The sequence below is a fragment of the Bicyclus anynana genome, chromosome 18 (genome assembly GCF_947172395.1).
Source record: "Bicyclus anynana chromosome 18, ilBicAnyn1.1, whole genome shotgun sequence".
NCBI lineage: Eukaryota > Metazoa > Arthropoda > Insecta > Lepidoptera > Nymphalidae > Bicyclus > Bicyclus anynana.
In genome coordinates, this window is record NC_069100.1 from 15,060,918 (window position 1) to 15,085,007 (window position 24,090).

At 36.3% G+C, this 24,090-nt stretch overlaps 1 long non-coding RNA gene across 1 annotated transcript in view; it reads left to right on the top strand.

Moving 5' to 3' along the window:
* Positions 1-20,707, top strand: part of LOC112055498 (uncharacterized) — a 68,908-nt gene extending 48,201 nt beyond the window's left edge. The window contains exon 4 of the long non-coding RNA XR_002887506.2: positions 17,111-20,707. This is a non-coding gene — a long non-coding RNA (uncharacterized LOC112055498). The remainder of the gene's footprint in view (positions 1-17,110) is intronic.
* The last annotated feature ends 3,383 nt before the right edge of the window (positions 20,708-24,090 follow it).

Genomic DNA, 24,090 nt, shown 5'->3' on the forward strand with positions numbered 1-24,090 from the left:
CCTCGTCTGTTTTATGGTTCCATCATCAGATCGATATTAAACCTTCATGAAGTTGTAGTGCTTAAAAGTACTAAATGGAAAAGTATACGAACACACTAGACACTCATATAATTTTTGAAAGTTCCCCTCATTTTCTCCAGGATTCCATCATCAGATCTTGACATGATGGCATGGGACCAAATGGGGACTATACCGTTTCAAACAAAAAAAGAATTTTTGAAATCGGTCCAGGCGTCTTTGAGTAATCGGTGTACATACATTAAAAAAAAAATACCGACCGAATTGAGAACCTCCTCCTTTTTGAAGTCGGTTAAAAAGCTAACGCTTTGTCACTTCTTATATGTGTGTTGTGTAATCATCATTAACAACTCATATTCGTCTCACTGTTGAGCACGAGTCACCTCTCATAATGGGAGGGGTTAGGCCATAGGCAACTGGCTAAAGGCGGATTGGCAGACTTCACACGTAAAGAAAAAGTTAGTAAATTTTCAAGTCAGTCGATTCGAACCTACGCCCTCCTAATCGAATGCAGAGGTTTTTGCATTTCTATATTAGGTTTCTTATACCAATATTTTATAGAGGAAAGATTTGTTTGTTTGCATTGAATAGGCTCTAATTTAGCCATCTAGTTTGTTAGGAGGAGGATGAACCCAGGACCTCCGTCACGTAAATCCACCGCTTACCACTGCGCCACGGAGGCCGTCAAGGAGGTCCTTAAATGCATGTAGGCCTAACATGCGACTAATCGATGTGTCTCGTGAAGAGAATTAGACAAAATATGTCAACCAATAGCAGCGCAACCGAATATATCGATAGTGGTATTTCTGCATGCATACACACTTACATACAGAGAAAAGATTTTATAAGTTCGTTTGTATATAGAGTTTGTTATTGGCTTCGAAAGTACTGGATCGATTTTAAAAATTCTTTCACTAATAAAGCTACATTATCAGCAAGTAACATTGTACCCGTAAGATCGATCTTGAACATTCTGTTATTGTCCTTTAATAAGTCAATAACGAATTATGACCATCGAGCATTTTGCAAACTTTATTAAAACCAATATAGTATACCTATTAAATAAGTTTAATTTTTAATAATTTAGTATTAAATAAGACATTACCTAACCCCGAACAACGACTTATTAACGTTGTAATATTCACTAAGGAAGCATTGTTTATTGGTGCCTTAATTAAAACCACAAAAAATGCCAAGTGCGCGCCTCCTTAGTCGCGATTCACTGCGAATATCTGTGAGCTGTACATTGTGCGCTCTTTGCCTCATTATACTAATTAAAAATAAAAATATATCTCAATAATGGCGGAATAATATCACGAGAGTCTCGTGTCTAGTTGAGTTGGTGACCTATTTGCCGCAATTGTGTCTGACTTGATTATATTATGGGCTTATTTTCCGTTTGAGTTACTTAATTTATAATTCACTATTGGACGCCCGCGACTTCGTCCGCGTGGAATTAGTTTTTCACAAATCTTTCGAGAACCATGGATTTTTCCGGGATGAAAAGTAGCCTATGTGTTAATCTATGCTATAATATATATAGTTTTGTTTCTGATGAGTTCACAGGGTAGAAAGTGTATTTCTGCTTCTATGAAGTGCACGCTACTGCGCAGATAAAATAATTTATTATTTTTCAATTTAAAGCATTGAAATTTTAATTTTATGAAGATAAAAACTGGCTAATTTTAAAAGAATGTAGGGATACAAAATTTAAACATCTCTTGCAATAGTAGCTTTGAATGACTGCCTCATTAAACTATCTTTTGAATAGGGGTAGGCGGTAGTGGGGTAGGGGTGAAAAGGCGCACTTAGAGACTTTTGGTAACTAGGTAAAATATTTTTTTAGGGTTCTGTAATCAAATTAATTAGCGGGACTACATGACTAAAGATACGATGTGCAGGTAGCACGCACGATATAAGATTGTCTATATCTATACAATATATTGTTAATAAAATAGGGTAATATTGCCTAATGTCGAACCACGACTTCACAAAATTGGAAAGTTGTGGTTTTTCACCACCTTACCTCAGAAAATACTTTAGGCTGTCGGACACATTCATTGTCAATTGATATCTGAAAGTGCCGTGGTAGCCCAGTGGATATGACCTCTGCCTCCGACTTCGGAGAGTGTGGGTTCGAATCCGGTCCGGGGCATGCACCTCCAAATTTTCAGTTGTGTGCATTTTAAAAAAATTAATGCATGGAATGGAAACATGCATACCAGAAAAATTTCTCAATTCTCTGCGTGTGTAAAGTTTGCCAATCCGCATTGGGCCAGCATGATAGACTATTGGCCTAACCTCTCTCATTCTGAGAGGAGACTCGAGCTCAGAAGTGAGCCGAATATGGGTTGAAAATGATGATGATGATCTGATAGTGATCTTAACAGAGGCTATTGAAGCAGAGTGGTGGGTCTAAGCCTCATTTCCTTTGACTCTTAGATTGGTTGATAATAATTATTGCACAGAACCATTAGTCTACTAGTTAGACTTGCACTTGGCCGGCTTTTTCTGACTACCCACTTAACTTACTTAACTTTTGTGCAGATGAATTTTTTGCTCGTTTTTCTCATAATTTCGTTAATGATTTAATTTTTCGACTAACTTTAACTAACAACCTCGTATGAATTTTGGTTCAGTTTTAAGGTTGGTTTCATTCAGGATTTTTTAAACGATTACGTCTCTGGGGCTTTTGTAAGGATGAAGCTCGTATACCTTGGTCATATATTGCGAAACTCCAAATATCCAGGGAAAAATAAAGGGAAAACGAAGGCCTGGTCGTATATATACATCTTTTGGCTCAAGAACTTACGCCAATATGAGCACCAGATCACTGTTTTGGGCAGCAGTGAATAAAGTAAAATTAGCATTAATGATTGCCAACCTTCGATAGGACATGGCACTAACAGCATTATAATCGTAGGGTTTTTAGGATTTCAAATGGTGAGCTTTGGTTCTGGCTAGATGCATAGTAAAAAGAGGCTCGATATGCGCATCTACTTCAGTCCTAATTTAGGGTGGACAAAGATTGACATCACAGGAGAAAATGTCCCCAAATGACGCAGTCCGATCCGCTGGGTTTAGTGGGTATTCCGAAGTCTCGGTGAGTCTATACTCTTTCGGAAGGGATGCGTAAATGCATTTACTACGAAACAAATGGTTCTGGCTAGTTATCAGCCTATGTTCTTTAGCAATCTAGCGTTTCGGTATGATCTATCTTAAAAGTCAGGAATAATATTGATACAACTTTTATGTTAAAATGAAGAGGCTCAATTTTATTTCTATCATCAAGTTAAACCTATATTATTGTAAATCTTGATCATCTTATTCATTACTAGCGGACGCCCGCGACTTCCCTTACCCTTGCCATACCCCTACCCTACCCCTACCCTACCACTACCCAACATTTCCTTCACTGCTCTGCTCCTATTGATCGCAGCGTGATGAAAAGTATACTATAACCTGCCCAGGAGTATGAAGAATAATTGTACCAAGTTTCGTTAAAATCCGTCGAGTAGTTTTTGTTTCTATAAAGAACATACAGACAGACAGACAGACAAAAATTTTACTGATTGCATTTTTGGCATCAGTATCGACCACTAATCACCCCTGATAGTTATTTTGGAAATATATTTCATGTACAGAATTGACCTCTCTACAGATTTATTATAAGTATAGATTAATTTTCCTTTAGACAAACATTTTATTAAAACAATATTTTATTGTAGTTGAGTAGAACTTCATTCCTACTCGTATTTCACAGGCTATGTGGGGCGCGAGCATATGTTAAATGTACAGGATGCGCCCGCATTTAAAGGATTTTGATTATACAGGGTGATTGCATGGGGTTACCGGGTTACAGAGGGGTTCATAATTAATCTCATTTAAACTAGTTTTGGGGTTGCGCGACCCATTTTCGACCGTGTGCATAATTATCTTTTTATGGTATTACAACTCTTGGTGGTAAATTACGATGTAGTCTTGAGATACTTTAGAAGTAGTAGAGCGCTGTGATTGATTTATGGAAGTACTACCGTTATGTTTTGTTCTGTCGCCATCTAATGTAATTACAGTACCTAGTATTAGAACGGTTAAAGACCCAGCACGCTGCTCCAATACGAGTTGATGGTCATAGAGTAATAATGTTTAACGTCCAGATACAAAGGAATATCACCAAACAAACCTCTGACATGAGAATTTAAAATGAGAATTTCTTAGAATAACGAAATGCTCCATCTAGTAGTCTAATCTAGAACTCGAACTCGGGACATCGTCATCTGTACCAACATAGACCAACCACTGAACCTAAGAGTAATTAATGCCGGAGTACCCCAAAAATTTTTGAACCTATTCTTGATCATAAAATTATGGCAATGCGGCTAAACCAAACTGAGCAGTAATAGAGAATAAGCACACGAATTTTAGCCACTTTCTATTTCAGTATCACGGGTGCTTTGTGAAAAACAAAGGTAAGACAAAAGATGACCACCGTCCCACAATAGGCAGGTACAGAGCGGAACCGCATTTCACATAAAAGGCCAGTAGCTACCTCAAAGAGTTCCGGCGTTAACACAGAACAAACACACAAACAGCGTTAATTACAAAGGGCCCCGGTCCTAAACAAACGGTACGTTTTGGCGACCGGTGCAATTTTCTGTGTGACTCGCTCCTGTCCGCATATCGGCCTATTTACCCTACTGATGGTGAATGTTTTTAACCGACTTCCAAAAAGGAGGAGGTTCTACGTTCGGCTGTATGTATGTTTTTTGTTTTCTTTTTATGAATGTCCAGCGATAATTCTTAGATTGTATGTTTCGTGTATTGTTTGTATTGAATATAAGGCGTCACTCTATGGAAGTTCACTCTGGCGCAATTGCTGTGGTTTTCACACAATCTTAGATTCGATTCCCAGTTCGGGTATAGGATTTTATATTTTCTAAATTGGCTCAGATCTAGCCCGTGGATTGTTAATAAACAAAAACCTACCAGCAAAAACGTACCGCCAAGCGATTTAGCGTTACGGTACGAAGCCGTGTAGAGACCCGTCAATGGTATAGGTAGAATAAATTTGTACCTTTTCCAAGTAAGCCCGTTTCTCTCTTTACCGCTGCACTACCACCACTTAACATCAAGCGAGATCGCAGTCAAGGGCTAAATTGTCATTGAATAACAAACAATGTACCTATATGTATATAATACGCAATCATCATCATCATATCAGCCAATGGAAGTACTACAGAAGGCCTATGTCCTGCAGTGGACGTACTGCAGGACATAGGCCTTTTGTAGGGACTTCCAAACATCACGATTCTGAGCCGCCTGCATCCAACGAATCCCTGCGACTCGCTTGATGTCGTCAGCCTACCTGGTCGGCCAACACTGCTCTTTCTAGTGCGGGGTCGCCATTCCAGCACCTTGGGACCCCAACGTCCATCGGCTCTTCGAACTATGTGCCCCGCCCATTTCCACTTCAGCTTCACGACTCGTTGAGCTATTTCGGTGACTTTGGTTCTTCTGCGGATCTCCTCATCTCTGATTCGATCACGCAAAGATACTCCTAGCACAAGATTATCACTAAATATCGTAAACCGCTTGACTTACAAAAATAAAATTTGGCAGGGAGGTAGTTTATAGTTAGTAAAGGATGGATTTTGCGACTAGATTGTGGACGTGTAATAATATAAAATAAAAACACATTCGCAAGTAAGTACTATGGTCCTCTAAAATGATGTTCCCGTATATCCCCTTTTAAATTTTTAACCCCTTTTAAATGTAAAAAAAGTCGTGAACTTTTCAATTTAGGTAACACGGCCATTACGACCCCGCGTCAAACGTTGCCCCGGGTTGTTTTGACACTTCGCTGTCCTCACCCCCCCCCTTTACCCCCAAAAAATGTCACCTCTCGTTTTCCAACCCCGGAAAAGGGTTGGTAATGAATGTTTTGAGAGTTACGCTTTTTTTTTTAATTGACGGATCTCTGTTGCTCGGTGGTTGGTATTACTGAAAGTCTCAAGTTCATACATTTTTATCCTGATATTGCGCGCGACAGTATCAATATTGGGTGGTTTAGAGGAGATCGCTTTTAGCGATAAGACCGTCTTTGCACATTTTGTTTTTATTCGCTGTTTTGTTTTAATATTGTGTGATTGGATGCATGTAATTAGTTATGAACCAAAATATATCCTAAAAGCTATTAAAAAGCAAAACCGATGCTCCCTTTGATTGTTAATTGTTGATTTGTTAATTTTATGTTATTAAACTATCTATGATAAACTAAGCAAACCTTTAACTAATATTGCAGTTTAATAGTAAGAAATTTTCAGTTGCACTTTACTGTGAAATACTGTATGTTTTGCAATTTTTGGTTCCTCCACCTCAAAAGGTTGCCAACCCCTATGCTAGGACGTACCTAGTACATCTACCCGCTAGTAGATGGCGTTGCGAGTAATCTCATTAGCACGCCCATAGACAAATAATAGACGAAATATTCTTTTGAAGGAAACTCATTTGCTAAAATCATTCCACAGGGCGTCGTGCCGCTGAAATATGTTATACATATTTGAACTTTATCTGTATGGTGTTTAAGTTCAAATTACATGCGACAAGTTACATAATGGAGGTTTGAAAAACGTTCTATCTAAATTGAATTTCGAACGCTTGCTATGTTTAAAATGATATTTTTTTTTTTCAAAATGCATTTTTTAAGTTACTTTGTATGCATTTTGTAAGTGTACAAAAGTATTTAATCGTCTTTTAAAGGTTTATAGAATAGTATATGGATGAAGCAGAAGCAAATGAAATTGTGTTTCTTGTCTGTTTTTGATCAGTTACTAAGCTACAGGTCAAAGTATACAAACAAACAGACTTGACTTTTCAAAAATTCATGTAAATTAAGCATCCCAAGAAATTAACGTTAGATACTTCGCCTATTTACTGTATAAAGTACCTTATGATAATATTATGATTTAAACTAATATATGATATCTAATATGTATATGGAATGATGGTCAGAAGAACGATAAAATTGCAAGTGGAAGGACACCAGGCGATAAAGGTCAAAGATATGGCTCAAGTGTGTGACGGACGATATGTATTAAGTGTAAAAAATACGAATATGTAAAATTTTCTATCTCTTTCATTCTTTTCTATCGTTCTTATGATAAAAAAGAATGAAAGAGATCGATATAATATTTTGTATCATATATATATATATATATATATATATATATATAACACTATAAGGACAAGATGATGATTTGATTAAAACTGAAGCTAAACACGCCTGAGACATACTGTGAAATTAATGTTAACTACTAATTCCCTAACCTAACACATACGTAACCAAATCGTTGCTAATCCCCCAACGTCACTCCAAACGTGAATGTACATCATAAAGCGAAACCTTTTCAACCTGTCACAAAAACAGACAGCCGAGCACATATTATTCAACTAAGTTAAATAAAACCGGTCAGTTGTTGGGAGCTTGCTAATATTATTCCCAAGGCGCTGTGGGCAACGGTCCGCTAACGCCATCCAGCGTCAAGTAGCGGCAGCACAGCGCCTAATAAAATTAGGGGTGGCATATATCACTTTTGATTGCGTATCTTTATAGAGCAAGAGCCAGTGGTATACAGACTTGCGTCGTTTATTACTTGCGTCTATTTAAGTAAGGTAGGCAACTATAGAGCTTAGATCGGGTTTGCAAGGTTACAAAGATACAAACCATATAGTTTCGAAATTCGAAGTAAAATGTTAATTTTTTTTTCAGAAAATCGGGTATTTAGTTACTCGAAACTCAATTATTGTTCTTAGACTAACACAAGGATGTTCTTAATTTTGTTGTATTGCAGATTGGTCATGACGTCATACAGTGAGCGACGTCGTCACAACTTTTAGCGGTTGGTTGCGAGAAGTCTCCTACATTGTTCTTTTGTTTGCCCCTTTTTGTGTGTCCATCAAGTAGGAAACCTTCTTCTGCATCTTTTCACTTAGGCCTGGCAGTGTACTAACAAACGCTATCATTAGCATCCATTAAATAAAAATAAAAAGGCAACGATAACGTCGAGTTGTTTCTCATAAAACTTCCAGGGTTTAAAAAAAATAATCTTTATGATAAGTTCTGCATATTGCTCTATGCAATGGCTTTCAAAGTAACATTTTAAAAATATGAAATTAAAAAACTGGCTTATGACCTATTTCAAATGTCATCCTTGTGAACAAACGCAAGCTCTGGTATGTCTAACAGATGGCGCCACGCGTCCCGGCCGAGATACAGCGCGTCAATATAAGGCCATGCATAGTTTATTAAGGCGTAGTATCATAACACACCCGCACGAGGCATCATCAGATTACTGCGCTCCGCCAGGGCCCGGGATGGCGCGTAAAATATTCACAGCTCGGTAACTGCTTTTGTTTTGGCCCCCGTGTAATGAACGATGGACCCAGTGCTGTGGGAGATGATTATTTATTTAGCCGTGTTTGTTATATTGTTGGCGGGAGTTTGACGGAAAACGTTTTGTGTGATGGAAGAGTATAAGGCTTTATGTCTGATCTAATCAACGGTAGTACGTACTCTCTGTTGTAGAATCTCGGATAAACGGTAGGACGGATTGGATCAGGGACACAATTATAATTGAATTTGAATTAACTCTACTTAGCTACCTGGAGGAGCGTATTTTAAAAGCATTTTTTTTAATGAGATCGTTTATTGCCTTTTCATCCTCGGACCCTAAAGCATATGTTTAAACTCTGTGTCATCATGAAATGTCTTTTAAGTTAAATTTATTACCCTAGATAATAAATTTTAATTGATGGATTGATGAAATTAATGACTAAGATGCCTGAAGGATCGGGTTTTTCTCTTCACAAGAACTAATATAAACTGTCTGATTAGTAATTTATTTTGGAAATGATGATTATATTAAAAGAGTTGTTTTTTGTATTCAAACTTGTTGTTTCAAAGTACTTATGAGTATACAAATAATATAGTTAAGTGAAATTAATTTTTGTGAAAGCAAAGTACCTACTGCAAAAGTATTTCACGAATTATCTTATTTTTCGAATAGGATTTGTTTCTTCAAAGCCAGACTTCAGAAATTTGGCTATTGAGTATGTATAACTACTGAATTGATCCATCCGAAGACTTCGGTGTTAAGAGAAAGTTCCAAAGTAATTTGTCCCACTATAGTGTACTCAGCACACAGATTCGCGAGGTTAACCGCGGAGATTGACAATAGTAAATTTGTTATTCATAGGACATCTTAATCTTCCACGTAACTACAACATACTCTCCAAAAACACACTGTACCGGCGTTTCATTACCATTATCATTACATGTTGACTCGACGACGCACAATCGCAAACTGAATTACAATGCGGTTGTTTAATTTAACAATTTAAACATCACACAAGTGATCTACCCTCGATTATCTAATACCGCATAAACACGCGCTTAGTCCACGGCAATAAACCAAGTTGTCGCGGGCAGGCTTTGTTGTGGACAGATGTGAATTGATGCCCACTACACTATTGTGCGCCCCGTATTTACATGCGTGCGGTGTGTACGCCGTAAATCGCCGCCATGTATTGCGGCCTGTGTTTGAGAGCGGAATTGGTTGGCTGATTAAAGTGTGTCAAGCTATTCTGTTTAAGACTACGTGGGCGTTGATTACGTTGGTCCCTAGAAAAGCACAGCAGGATTAACCTGTAATTTAACAACCATAACCCTTAAAAGCGAAACAAAGCAATTAGTTGTTTTTCTTAGATTCACATTAATTAATCTTGATAATTATTATTACCGTATATCTTTTTAATAAAATCATCAAAATTAATAAATGCGTTATTTAATAATTTCTTTTATTAATGTCGTCAAAACTTTAAGTTAAGAAATTAAGTTTATCAAAAGAGAAACTTTAAATATTACGTGATAAAATGTAGCATATGTGTTAATCCAGGGTAACATAGTGACATCTATGTTGCTATATGATGTGCAAAATATTGGCTTACTTTAAATACAGAATATTAGTAGATATCAATAGAAACCGATAAATTTATACATACAAAACCAAATATTACATAAAAAATGTACAAGCGAACCCATGAATAAACTCCAGTCACAAAAGACCCCATAAAATAGACTCGCAAATGCCATCAATACGGTGTACACCATCAAATTTACTTTAAATGTCACTTAATGACATTACCAAATCATTACGCGACATTTCGCAGCGTTACACCCCTGTAATCGTTATGGGGGTGTTTGGGAGTAATGGCGGACTGAAAATTAAACTGATAAAGCCTGTCAAACACGAGGAGACGTCTAGTTGCTGTTATTGCGCTCTGGTTGATTTAGTATAAAATGACGGTAGGACAGTTTCAATTTGCAGTTGGCGCCCAACGTGGGACTCTTTTTAACATCAAAATGACGTCCTATGTTCAATTTAAAAAACCTTTTAAGTATGATTTTAAAGCTTGTGCTTGGTGTGGGTACAACTACAGTCCAACAAGCGGGGATCGAATCAAAGACTATACAGATTTTATCCTCTCCTATATCCTTCCATTCCTCTTCTGTGGAGATTGTTCGGTATGCTCTACAGATACCAATAGCTAAACGTCGCTATACGTGCTCAAATTATCTCATACTACAACGCATCATTTTCTTTGATACCACAACGTTTTTTTATTACACCATTCAATGCCCTAATCTCGCCTCGTAAACATGACATTTCGAAACACGCCACTTCGTAATATAACGCATTCGACAGTTGCAATTCAGTTACAATTTAACGCCAAACAAAATGTCCTAACAATGTCATTATTATCCCCAAATAAAATGATATTTTACTAATAATAGCGCGTTTAACAAGCAATAGCATCCTTACAAAACATGATAAACGATCGAATGTCTTTTACGCGACGAAATAAAATCTAACAAAAGGTCGTTTCGGTCCTTCGACGGTTATGGAGGTGTCATTAGTTACTTTGTAACCAATCGAATTTTTACAATTATTATGTATTTTAATGTGGCCTTTAAAGAAGTTTGTTCTTGAATATCTAACCGACTTCCTTATTATAGTGTAGGTACTTTAAACCACATAACTTAAGAAGGGTTATATTTTTAAAGTGTATCTTTGGTAGTATGTTAATAGCCTGTGATATAGTATGATTTAGTAAAAGTTGAGGTTTTGTTAGTCTATTCTCCTATCATAGATTATCATGGTCGGCAACTTTGAAGTTTGGACCATGCTGACTTTGGGTGGTAGCTACTCTCAACCATCCAATAATAAAATTCAATTTATTTATATTTTCTCAGAATTATATGACAAAATATATCCCTATTCTCCTTCTTGTCCCATCGCTAAAGACTTAAGGGTCTCTAGCGAATGTTTGAATGCATTGTATTTTACGCAGATGAAGTAGGCGAGCATTTACTAGATAAACAATAAATAAAATTAACCTTTTGATTGTCATCATTGTCCATAATAATACACCATACATGTAAAGATGAAATTCCGCTAAAAAAGGCACTCACTCTCCCACCTCATTACCCCCCGCTATTAATATCGCAAAGTGCTCAAGGGGTGACAGAAAAAGGTCATAAGAGGTCATTAATAAGACAGAATGACCCCCTAAGGTCGTTAAGGGGTATTATTGGTGTGAAGTTTAAATCAATTTTTTATTTTTTCGCCAATTTAGCAGCTGTAAGGATTCTAATATCAATTTATTGGTCTCGGCCCCAACGGGATAATTTAATAAAGAAATATTTACAAATAAATAGAGATTAGGTGAAATTAATTTTATATAGGTACCTAATATTTCGACGGTGGCGTGGCGCAGTGAGTAGTGATCCTGCTTTCTGCATCCACGGCCGTGGGTTCGATTCCCACAACTGGAAAATATTCGTGTGATGAACATGGGTTTTTTCCAGTGTCTGTATGTATTTATACATTATATGAGTATTTATATGTAGTATATAAATGTATATGAATATTATAATATCAACTATCTTAGTACCCATAACACAAGCTACTCTGTATGCTTACTATGGGGCTAGATAGTGATGTGTATTGTTTAAGTATATTTATTTATTTAAAAAAATATACTTAAACAAAAAATTTATATAATATGTAAAATTGCTATATATAGGCTTTAAGTGAGCTGACTGCTCCATTAGTCCAGTGGACCTAGATCATGAGGTCCTGGGCTCAAAATGGGGCTAAAAAAATAAAAATAACAAGTTTTTTTACTTAACTACGGCGAAGCCAAAACGAAGAATACATGCTCAACAAAAAATGCTCTTATTGTTTACTTCCAGTGTCCCGAGTTATTCCCGTACCATTAAGAGTACAGGGTTGAAATATAACATATGTTACTCGATGATAATGTAGCTTTCCATTGGTGAAACAATTTCTAAAATCAATTTAGTGTGTAGTTGTGATAGCATAACAAAGAAATAATTTCATTTTAATATTGAAAAAAAATAATGGTTAAATATTGATTAATTACTCGTATTTAAATAATAATTGTAATTAAATAATTAATTAATTATGGGACGAATATCTTGGCATTCCATGAGCGCCGAATCCATCGTATGACAGATAGAAAACTCCAAACTCCCAAGGGTTAAGGAGCTTTTTTAAAATAAATTAGTTAGAAAATAGAAAATTGTAAGTAGTATTTATATATTAATTTATTTGTTGCACATTTTCAACCACTTGTGTTCATTACACATGGATTCAAATGAACTGTAACCATTCAATAGTGTAATAGACATCGGTAGGTACTACACTACAGGCATAATGACATCGCGAACATTTCACGTCTACCCTCGTCACGGGGAATTACTACACTCATTAGTCAGTGTGTTGTCGTTTGTTTTAATATACCGCGCCGTGTAAGGGTGTGTTCACACGTGCGAGCATCAAACGCGCGTCGACCGCAGCCGCGTACTACCACGTGCATGATCAGTACCGATGTTTCATTACTTAGTGTGATTTTAGAATACGTCTCTATCTATTATAGTAGATATAAAGAGACGAATTCGAAACTCCTACTGTCACGTTATTAAAACATCGTCACAGAATAGCGCTGCTGGCCTGTTAACATGACCACCAATCGGGCCAATCGCGGTGCATAGGTTAAAAACTAAACAGCTGATCGCGGTTTACATTTCTAAACGTGGTGCGTGGTGTACACTATATTGGTGGTTATTGATTGAACTGCCTCGTTTGTCCAGCGATTAGTCTATGTCTTCAGATAACGCGGTGCTAGGTCGGGTTATGGATTAATATTGAGCTTTACTCTCTTCCAAGAAGTTTTTTTTGTGAAATATCTCAGTTGGTAGGAAATTTGCGTTGTTTGTTACACTCCCGTGCCTCGGAGAGCTCTTAAAGCCGTCTGTCCAGTTGATTATTTTCATTAACATCTGATAGTAATCTCTAAAATTATTCAAAAATGTCACTTTAAACTTGCTAATTTGAATTGAAATATTACGAGTCTAAGCTCAATATCAATCGTAACATGCAAAGTGCAAAATGTATAATGTATGCTTAGATGGATAAAAAACGCGCGTTAGATTATAGTCATCTAAATGCAGCCTTACTGTGCACCGCACTTGTGGCGTCATGACTGAGTGTTTCCGCACGTCATACACACGGTGGGGGCAGGGGGGAGTGTGACTTGTTAACTTGTAAGCTATGCTGTTTGTTCGGACTTTATCGGAAACTAGTCGCGTTACAGGGCACGTAACCTCGTACCACCGGGGCTCAATTCTTTTCATGTTTTCGATTGCGATTATAATGTAATGTAATTTTATTTTTACAAATCCCGGAGGAACTATATAAAATATAAAAAATTGGGATTTTTCCTATATAAAAAATTGCCTATGTTCTGCTCCAATTTCAAATTATCTCTATAACCAAATTTCATCCTAAATCTTGAGCCGTGAATAGGTAAAAGACTGACAGACAGACTTTCGCGCTTATAATATTAGTAAATTATAAACTTTCAACATCAAAATCAACATTTAAAACGTCAAGTTTGACTATTTTTAGAAAGAGAATACCTGTTGAAAGAAAAAGCCAGCAATAAACGCAGTTGCTCTTTTAAAATCATATTTATTAATAAAATATTAACATTTTTAATGTAAAATATTAGATTTTGAAACAGTTGCATAATAAGGGTTTGTAAAACTCGAGTGTGTTTTATAATTCAGTCCAGTTTTAATATAAAAATTATTAAAAACAAAATAAAAACATTTTTATACAGCCATTATAACTATAAACTGGGAAACTTGCGTCCAATAACCCACCATTAATAACCCATACGTAATAACGTTGTTTCCACAAAGAAAAATTGAATTTTCACCGATGCAGCCAACAATTTCCTCGGCCGGGTCGATTAGACCGCGTCGTAAATCTGTTGGGGTCCATTGGACACAGCTGTCGTCCGTTCACGGTTGTTTGACGCGCTTTTTACGGGTTCGATTATTTGCGGGTACTTTTGATAGTTCCTTAGTCTTAATCGAATGTGAGATTTCTCTGTTTGTTTTCAAGTTTGTTAATGGAATAAAATCCTGCGGTAGCCACACTTACCTTTATGAAAGCAAAAGAAAGAAAGAAGAATTAAACATTATCCTCTACAGGACCAGGCCTCGCATTTTTAACCGACTTCAAAAAAGGAGGTTCTCAATTTGACGCGTATGTTTTTTTTAATGTTCGTTCATAACTTCGTCATTTGGTTCATATTTTGAAACGCCACTACTACTGAAGCGATTTAGCTGCAATTTGGAATCGCAATAGATTTTGCTCTGGATTAAAAAATAGGCTACTTTTTATCCCGAAAAATCCATGGTTTCCCGAGATTTGTGAAAACTGATGATTTTGATGATATGAATGTTTTTTACTCTTTCACGCCTCAACTACTGAACCGAATTAGCTGAAATTTGGTATTAAGATATATTATAGCCTGGATTAACACATAGACTACTTTTTATCCCGGAAAAATCCATGGTTCCAGAGGGATTTGTGAAAAACTAAATTCCACGCGGACGAAGTCGCGGGCGTCCGTCATATGTATAGAATAAAGATATCAAGAATTTATTAAAACTATTCAAAATAACACAAGAACAATTTTTGTGGATTTCAGCGAAGAATGAATTGCTAGCTTACGAAATGGTAGGCAGTGCTACTTTTGCGCATAGAGACGTATAATACAAACATTTTAGGTCAACAAAAGTTATATTTTATATATAAAGGCTGTTTAACTCGCATAAAACAGCGTCAAACAAGTGTTTGCACTCTAAACTCCCTTCGCGGTCATTGCGTGGACAATTCCGCTTGCCTGTTGTCACCGCGGCGCCATCTTGTGACGAGTAGCGGCAACTTTACTGACGAGAGACACGTGCTGCCATGTTTTTTACAAGAAGTATTATTATAAGCTAAAATCAGCATACTATATCATCAGCCTGAATGGTAACGGAGCTGGACTCGACCCCGAGGAGTCTAAGTTCGATTCCCGCCTGCTGGACTGTTGTCGCACACGGTCTTTTACGACGTCAATAGGAAAATCGGTTACATGTTTAAAATAGTTAAAAAAAATTGAAAAATGTGATTTAAACGTCACACAGTGTATAAAATGTTATAAGAATCAGTTTACATTTATTTAAAGAATAATGTAATTCCATTTTTTACAATTATGCCTATAAGTGCTTATTGCGTAAGGTATGGAGAAGGCTGTGTAATTTAGGATTTTACAAGCATCTAAGGATTTTTTAACAATACCTTTGGTGGTATTGCTCCATGTGCCTTTAAGAGCATTTTAAGCCAAATCTTTACAGATTCAAAAAATCTTCATCCTGGGCCGAACAAGCCGCATTAGTGTAGCATGGTAGCTAAAAAAACGTACTGTCTCGAAAATTTTTGAAAAAAAATCAAAAAAGGTTGAATTTAAATAAATAATTAAAAATAAGAAGAATGCGTGTATTTTATCGTCAAGATACAGATCAACTTAATTATAAAAAAAATTATAAGCATAATTATGTTCAAAATCTTGCACTAATATCAACCCATCCAAAACCAAATTACAGTGCCCACCCACTTACACGGGCTAATTCCATTGCACCATTCCCAAGAGACAATAACAATTGCCATCAATATTTAATTTCAATAGTGATTGCGATTATTATCCGAACAACCCTCACTAACACACTAGCGCCATCTGTTATCGACTGGCGGCGGCTCGCAACGCATGCCATCTGCGGGACCTTCAAATCGGTCAGTACGCGTTGAGCGCTCGACGCAATCGGGCGTGATTTTAGCAATGTGTTTCTCACGGGTCATTACTCGGGCCGGACGTTATAATAAATCTTAGTTAGAGTGTGCCAGTGACGTGGTGTCGTGCTCGGTTTGCTCATTTTGTTTTTCTTTTTGATATTTTATATCAAATCGCTGGGTAATTTTTATACATTTTTGTATGTTCTTAATTCGAATCTCAATTTGGTATTAATGTTTTTTTATAAATTTATTTAGATCTTCTCTTTTATATAATTTTTTTAACATTCGACATCTTGAGTTCTATTTTAAGCTTGAGTATTTTTTTACTTTAATGTGTTCTTTGCGGGTTGAGAAAACTATATAACTAATAAATATGTATATAATTTGTATAAGCATTGCATTCCACTTATTTTTATAGAAAAGAAATATTAATGATGACCATAACCATTACCGTTCCGAACCAATAGATTTTTAAACCTATAATGTTATTCCGCCCGAAATTCGACCACATTAGCTCTCATGGTTAAAAAGTTTACAATGAGACTTTTGAGACTCGAGCTTAGCAATGAGCCGAATATGGATTACTATATCATAGAGAAAACAAATAACTTGATTATGTATAGACCTGTTTACTAATTTGCCCACTTCTTTAATTTTAGACGCCTTTGTAAAGTTAACTAAGAGTAATAGTTTGGGAGGTGCAAGTCTGTTTCAAACGAATATTTTGAAGAGATAATTTTAATTTATTGAGTCCCACGTTGGGCGCCATTGTAATGGTAGCTTAAATTCAGTACTAATTGTTGTTTTTCTTTTTTTTTCAGATGCTCCTAAGGAAAGGAAAGGATGAAGTCAGCCGTTCATCGAGGGGTCCGAGACATAAACAGATAAACTTACTATCATTTATTATTATATATTTTATTAATAGTAGTTTAATTTACGGACCAAAAATATGGTCCACCTGAATCTAAAATAATCGCTACGACAAGTTTCGTGAAGGCAAAAAGACATTGTCGACCAATAGCGGCGGCGAAAATACCGTCCTATTGTGATATTTTGGATTTCACCGCGATTTTTCGACAATGCCTTGTCTTCATAAGATAATTCGTTGATTAAACAAACTTACACCTACTGATGCGAGCCCTAGAACACTTTGCTCGAAATACTCATGGTTGTCAACTGTCAACCAGGCGTAGGTGTTAAGCCCTAATGTGTTAATGCATTCTCATACATAAAAAATAATATTATTGTATTGCCAAGAAACAAGCTTATTTAAATTTTATATGTTTTTTTTTACAAGCTAGCCCTTGACTACAATCACCTGATGGTAAGTGATGATGCAATCTAAGATGGAAGCGGGCTTACTAGTGAAAAGGCGGATGAAAATCCACACCCCTTTAGGTTTCTACACGACATCGCTAAATCGCTTTGCGGTACGTCTTTGCCGGTAGGGTGGTCACTAGCCACGGTCTAAGCCTCTCACCAGCCAGACCTGGGCCAATTAAGAAAACCTTAATCGGCCCTGCCGGCAATCGAACCCAGGACCTCCGTATTGTAAATCCACTGCGCATACCACTACGCCACGTAGGCCGTCAAAAATATAATTTAAATACACTAAACTTTAAAAATATAACGACTAGACCAGCTGGCCTATTCACTATTTTGGTCTTTATTATCAACCTATAAAAATAAACATCAAATCAATTGAGAAATGTCATTTACCTACTGTATGATAACCACCAGTGAGCACCGGATGACATTTGTTACATAGAATTTCTTATATGTCAACTAGCATACGTCAAAGATAGTGAATTAGCTTGCAGGGTTAGTAACAGATTCGTTGGTTTTGTAATAATAAATAATAAAAAAAAAACTAAAAAAAAAATAGGCAATAAGTGTGAACACTGTTATTTAAAGTTTTAGGTTTTTCATTAGCAGACGCACCCGCGGTTGCACCCGTTTATTTCCCATTCCCGTGGAAATGCGGGGTTAAAATATAGCCCAAGTATCTCGCTGACAATGTAGCTTTCCATTGGTGAAGGAATTTTGAAATCGGTCCAACGGTTTCGGAGCTTATTCGAACGAACGAACGAACTAGAAATCGAATATTTCCTAGTTATAATCACACTGTTTCCCATTACAGATATGCTGCCTCACGATGAATGGTACAAGAAGACTTCTAGAAGAACATTAATTATGAGTTGTTTACTCTAGAGCAAGCATGTCAGTTGCTTACAGAGTAATCCACTCGTATGTTTTACCACACATATGAAAAACCTGAACACCTGCGTTTCAATGTGACGTACGTTTAGTACTGTCACTTGTCACTAGATGGCGCTATAGCATGTTTGTGTACAAGGAGGTGATAAATTTTAATATTTTTTATTTCAAAATCAAAATTATATTTATTTCAAGTAGGCTCAGTTTATAAGCACTTTTGATACGTCATTTGACTATTTGTAAAGATTCTACCACCGGTTCTGCCGAGAAGAAACCGGCAAGAAACTCGACAGTTGCTCTTTTTAAAAAATCATACGGGATTATAATCAACAATTGAATTTTAAATCTATATTGGTAAATCAAACAAACACACGGTAATTTGAAGTTTTAATTTTTTTGTAGCACATATATTAATATATTTGTATTTTATGTAACTATTATCAAAAAACGAATATTTTTACATCCGGCTCGTGAGACAAAAGCTTAGAAGCTTAACTAAAAGTGTGTAAAATCAACTTTTATCACCTTCTTTATTTCAAATAAAAACGAAGAACAGAAGAGAAGAGAAGATAAATGTACAGTATCGAGCCCTTGTCATTCTTCTTGCCCGGTGTATTACGCTACTGGACGGAGAACTGATAAGGGCTTGACCTGTGTCATATCATCTGAAGAACAAAGAAGAAGATTTCTAACAATTGTTTTAACTTTTATTTTTATTGCTAAACAATTTTATAATGTATGTTTGTCTATTTTGTAATATATAATATAATGTGTTTGTATTTTGTGAAGTATTTGTATCTATGTATATTACAGCCTTTCTTGATGAGTACTGTTTACCAATAAACAAATTAAAAATGAGGGTATAAAAGACTAATCATTACACACCTAATAATAATTAACCTGTTCTTAAATTAATGAATATAAATTTGATTAATAAGCTTAGAACAATTAGATATGGTTAATAATATATTTTTATAACTTTTTATGAACAAACCTTACATAATTTAAAATAAATAAATTTACTACTCCTCCAGTATGGCTTTAGTGTGTAGTAAGTCTTAAGAGCGCTTTGAAATATCATTTACCCAAATATCAGGCTCCTAACTTTTCCAGAATCTGAGATCCAGGACCATTTGTAACCACCAAATTACATATTGCACACTCTTAAATCTTAAATATCATGAATGTCTACCTATATAAAATATCGTTGGGTAGAAAACAATGCGCACAAGACATATGACAACGTGTAAACAAGCAAAATGTATGAATGTGGTGAAGTTGAATTTTATAACAAATGTAATTTATAAACTTTATTTTTATGAACGAAATGTTTATAGATACTATACTAATTAGTTTGTTTAGTTGTTGTACCTACTATGTTTCTTCTTTTAGATGTTTGTATGGTTTTTGTAATCTATGGTTATTTAGATTAGTCTATACTAATATTATAAAGAGGTAAAGTTTGTAAGTTTGTCACATTTTTTAAATGGGGTAATCTTCGGAACTACTGGTCCGATTTTAAAAATTCTTTCACCAGTAGAATGCTACATTATCGAGGAGTGCTATAGGCTATATTATATTTTGGTATCATATATATTAGCCGAGTTATCATAGTTTTTGTCATACAGGTCGGACTGAAAATCCTCTTAAATAGACTTATTCGCTTGCGCTGCCTTAACTATTGAGTAAAATTGAAAATAATGTATAGAGACTTTATGTATCTTTAAAGTTCTACAAAAAAGTCCGCGACACCATATATCTATCTTCTATATATTAGCAGATATAGTACCTTTTGTGTTTTAAAAATTATTAATTTTATATACTTAGGTTTACGTCATTATTTATACAACTAAACTTTAATCCTTATTAAAATAAATTATTTAATAATCACAAGGATATTATGGAGATAAGAGTTGCCCTTTACAGTATGTTAATTACTTAAATAGTTTCGGAGATAATACAAAATTTCTAAAAGACGCAGAAATTCCGCTACATGACGCCCGGCGCTTTCATTTACGTAGTTCCCGTCCCGTTGTGAATATGGGGATCAAACATAGCCTATGACATTCGCAAATAACGTAGCTTTCTATTGGTAAAACAATTTTCCAAATCGGTCCAGTAGATCCAGAGATAGGGAAGTGGTAGGGTAGGGGTAGGATAGGCGTGAGATAGGGGTACGGGTGGGATAGGGGTAGGAAAGGGATAGGGTAAAGGGAGGGTAGGGGTAGGTGTGATGGAGGTAGGGTGTAGGTAATGTAGGGGTAGGGTAGGGGTAGGTTTGGGGTAGGGTAGGGGTAGGGTGGGGGTAGGGGTAGGTTTGGGGTAGGGTAGGGGTATGGTGGGGGTGGGGGTAGGGTAGGGTAGGGGTAGGGTAGATATAGGGGTTGGGTAGGGTAGGGTTGGGGTAGTGGTAGGGTAGGGGTAGGGTAGGGTAGGGGTAGGGTAGGGTAGGGGTAGTAGTAAAGTTGACATCGAAATTTACGCGGACGAAGTCGCGGGCGTCCGCTAGTATTATATAGAGGGAAAGTTTGTGGTGTTGTAGATGACAGATCTACTGACCGATATTAAAAATTATTAATCAACCACTAGAAAGTCACGTTTTTTGTGAATGTCATATGCTATATTTTATACCTGTATTCCGTCGGGAACGAGAACTACGCGGGTGAAACGACGGGGCGACGGCTAGTGTATAATATAATTTACGTATTAATGATTTAATAAGTAGGTAGATAAAGTCGGTATAGTTAAAATTATCTTAAAGTAGATACTATAATTGTGATTTTTTTAAATAAATTGTGATGTTTACATACGTTTACAGGTACATTTATTAAATAAATAATAATTGCACATTACTACATTGTTTTAATTATACAAATATAATAATATATTATTAGGCAAATGATTTATCATCACGAAATAATAAATGATTTATTATTTCGGCTCCATCATCAGACCAACTCCTACCTTCATAAAATTGTAGGGGTTTAAAATGCCTAATGAAAAAAACTAACAAACGTACTAGACGTCTCTATAATTTTGTGAAGTTCCTTCTTTTTTGAGATTTCTCCAAGATTCCATCAGATCCTGACTTGAAAAAAATGGGACCCACCCTTCCAATCAAAAAAATAATATTTAAAATCGGTTCACAAATGACGGAAATATCGCTGGACATACCTACACAAAAAAACAAACAAACATACATACAGCCGAACGTAGAACCTCCTCCTTTTTGGAAGTCGGTTAATAATAAAGCTGTAGGTATTTCTTATACACACGATACCAATCGTCACTTAACATCAAGTGAAATGGTAAGCAAAGCTGACGAGATGGTAGGTATCTTGGATAGTTACAAAATTTATATTTAAACTGACATTCTACACGGCTTCGTACCGAAACCACAAACGCCCAAGTGAATGTTTTATTCCATAAGGTTGCGATAACTAGCCACGGCCGAAACCTACAGGAAGAAAATGTTATCTAGGTTGGTAATAATATTTCTCTATTAGAGAAATATTAATAATAATTTTCGGCCGAGGCTAAGCCGAGACTCGCTTACCTAAGTCCATCAATGCCTAGTTGCGGCTAAGGCTTGTATAGTAGGTATTTTTCTCAAATAATGCGCGGAAATTAAACTTAGGTTTTTTTTATTCTTTACAAGTTAGCCCTTGACTACAATCTCACCTGATGGTACGTAATGATGCAGTCTAAGATGTAAGCGGGCTAACTTGTTAAAAAGGTGCATGAAAATCAAGTTTACGGTTTCTTAAATGTTTGAGAAAAAAATAATTAATTAATAGGTAGCTTGAACCCATCGCGCTGCTTCAATTCGGATTAATAAGCTTAAGATGTTTTTAATGAAAAAATCTTAAAAGGAAGAAGAGTATCTCACCTCAATCTGGCATAGAACCCAGGACGTTGTGATCCGATCCGATAGTTTTTAATTCAAGTTTTTTTTTATTATTCTTTACAAGTTAACTAAAATCTCACCTGATGGTAAGTGATGATGCAGTCTAAGATGGAAGCGGGCTAACTTGTTAGGAGGATGAAAATCCACACCCCTTTCTGTTTCTACACGGCATCGTACCGGAACGCTAAATCGCTTGGCGGTACGTCTTTGCCGGTAGGGTGGTAACTAGCCACGGCCGAAGCCTCCCACCAGCCAGACCTGGACCAATTAAGAAAATCTCAATCTGCCCAGCCGGAGATCGAACTCAGGGCCTCCGTTTTGTAAATCCACCGTTGTACGTGGGTCCTTCGGTGCAGGTTCCCGCTGGATTCACTCCAACCAGCCGAGCTCGCTCCAGAAGCTTCGCAGGCTACCCAGGTCGCCGATAGCCTCATGGAGCGTCGCTGAAGAACCAATGTAGGTTGCTCGTTGTTCTGTTACGCCTCTGCAACTGAGCATAGATAGATAGATATACTTTATTTGTACACCACAAAGACAAATACAAGTGAAATAAAAACATATTAAGAAGAGATCAGCATACAAAAGGCGTAGCCTAAGTAGCGATTTCTTCCAGACAACCTTCGGTTTAGGAAAATTTAAGGACATCAGCAGGTGGCGTAAAACAAAAATAACCATAGTATTAGTAATACACATACATACAAATAATTTACATCATCCATAATACACAAATACCTACAATAATGAATAAAATACATATCAAAATATACTAATAAATATTGAAGAGAAATAATAGATACAGATCGTCTTTACTGCACCAGATAGTGAGTCTTTACGGCATTTTTAAAAATGTCCAGTGACTTTGATTGCCGTATGTTCAAAGGGAGAGCATAACGTATAGCGGTGTCTCGTTTTCCTCCATGCAAGCTCTGCACTGAGGACTGTCAGTCATACCTAGAATCGGAAGGTGTTTTACACTATAGATATGCTACGTGTCTAGAAAATCACTACAAAAAGTGATCCGAAATTTATTACTCTTCGTCAGCGTGGAACTCAGTTTTTCACAAATCCTACGGGAACCATGAATTTTTCCGGGATGAAAAGTAGCCTATGTGTTAATCCAGAGTGAAATCTATTTCCAATCCAAATTTCAACCAAATCGCTTCAGTAGCCGCAGCGTAAAAGAAGAACAAACATACTTATACACAAACTTTTGACTTTATAATATAAGTGTCATATGTTTGTGTATAGTTTTTACTTTTCTGAACACACAACTCGACATTGTAGACAATATTTAGGTATTATTTGTTAAAATAACTTTCGTTATTTAATAAGCGACTAAATGAAATCAAGCAAATTAGTGCCCTACCTCTAGTACCCACCTAAAAATATCGTTGGATAAACCACGCAATAAAAAGTATCGCAAATACCTGCCGCCTGATGTTTTGATGATAGCAATGTCGTGTATAAACGTAATTGCATCGTGTTCTGCCGCCAGCGTGGCTGCTTACCCTGTGTAATGACGACCACGGGTAATGCATTTAAAATGTTTGGAGTTTATATACTGCAGGGTTCCCAATATAGGGGTTTTCCCCCTATATTTAGGGGGCAAATAAGTGAAATGGGATTTTTTTAGGGGTCTGAAATTTTTAGGGGTATTTTCAGGGATTTTTTGACTCT